The sequence below is a fragment of the Atta cephalotes genome (genome assembly GCF_000143395.1).
Source record: "Atta cephalotes unplaced genomic scaffold scaffold00062, whole genome shotgun sequence".
NCBI classification, from domain to species: domain Eukaryota; kingdom Metazoa; phylum Arthropoda; class Insecta; order Hymenoptera; family Formicidae; genus Atta; species Atta cephalotes.
The window spans coordinates 573,158-575,276 of NW_012130126.1; positions in this window are offsets into that span (position 1 = coordinate 573,158).

Below are 2,119 nucleotides of genomic sequence, written 5' to 3' on the forward strand. Positions count from 1 at the left end.
TCTCTCTCTCTCTCTCTCTCTCTCTCTCTCTCTCTCTCTCTCTCTCTCTCTCTCTCTCTCCCCCCCCCCCTCTTTCTCTCTCCCTCTTTTATTACGTGACAATATTGCGAAAACTTTTTGTGGGCAATAATGCGCCTTAAGATCCGTGCCAGATGTCACCGACATGGATAGCAGGTCATATACGAGACCGAAATCTCAAATATTAGCGCGAAATCGTAGAGCGCACATCTTACGCGGCAATATCGCGTCGCTGATCGCCCGATATCATTTCTTCTTACGCTCGCTCTTTCATCTCGTGGATATTTGGCGACATGTGCGCAAAACGGCTTATAAAACTTCTCGCGAACGTCGCGGCGAAGGATCGTTCCAGGCCGTTTTTTTCCGCGGTTGCTTCAAAATGCGACATTTAATGCGATGTTTGAAGAATGTATTCTGATTCGAGATATCTATGATTTTCAAATTTCAAAAGATATTTGTAAAGTAACTGACAACGCATCAATCAAGTAACTTAGATATAAACTGAACAAAGCTTTTTAAGTAAAAAGCACTCTCACATACAACTATGATTCGGAAAATTTAATATTTTTTCTATTTTAGAATCAAAAAAAATTTTAAACAACCTTTAGATGCTCAATATTATTATATTATTTTGTACAATATTAGTGATCCACCTTTTAAACAATTGAAAGAGAATAATTTGAAGGTTCAATATAGATAATCAATAATAACCCAAATAACATATAATGTAACATAATTGTGACATAAGAAAACGCCTTTAAGTTGACTTTTAGCAAAAAACATCTTATGACATGATTTCAGATATTTTTTGTTGTCTGGGAATATTGTGCAATATCAAATATTGTTCAATATATATATATATATATATATAATACTCATCAGAAGCCATTACTCTGAATGTAAATGATGATTCAAAACTTAACATAAACATTCAAAATACGCGTGGTATTATTTAAAATATAAGTACATATTTACTTTTATAAACATACATCTATTTGGAAATACATATTTCCAAATAAATATTGATTATACTGCTTCTAAATACGTCTATTCTTGAATGATTACCTGCTCATTGCTGTGCCATTGCCATACATATATGAAAAATGGATGATTCTGAAGATACTTGTGCTGCCATCTCATATCAATCTCGTATACTAATCCGTTAAAAGTTATACAATGCAAAAAAAAATCTTCATAAATTTCTTGAACATATCGCGTTGGCTTCATTAATATTACAATTAAAATTATTGAATAGAATTATTAATTATATCATGCTTATCATTTTTTATTTTTTATCGTTCATTTTATATACTTCTAAATTAGTTAGACTGACATACCTGTTATCGATATGATATTCCGTGTCGATCATCATGATTGAATTTAGAGAATTAGTTATCGACAGTTGATCATCCATTCTATATTATCCATCGCAACTTATTGATGCAAATCATTCCATTTGATCACCCCAAATCGAAATATATTAAGAATTGATATGCAATTATATCATCAAAATGGCCTACAAACAAAAATAAAAAAAATGGCAATGTCGATTTAATACATCCTTTTAATATGTAATAAAATAAATAGAAAATTTACAGTGATCTTAATGTATTTATCTTTTGTTTTACACGAATTTCGTATATACATTCGAATTCAATTTTTTAAGACAATTACGGAAGATTAATATAGCCAATTTTCTCACAATATATTGTGGCTTTTTCTTTCAATCCGATAAAATAAAAAAAACGACGCTTTCTGATGGTACGTATAATGAAATTATTACAATCTCGGAACGGTCAGCGTATATCCTACTTTTAAGCAGCTCTATCACATTGTCAATTCCTGAAATAAAAAATAAATAAATGAATTATAAATTCACTATATTTGTCGAGCATAGTTTATTAACAGAAAACAAGTCAGTCTGCCAAGATAGATTCAACATAATTTTTATTCTGATAAAAATATATAATCGAAACCTTTGAAATGATCATCATATGATTATGTAAAAATATTTAAACATATAAAGTACATAAATAAATAAATAAATAAATAAATATATATATATATATATATATATATATATATATATATATATATATAC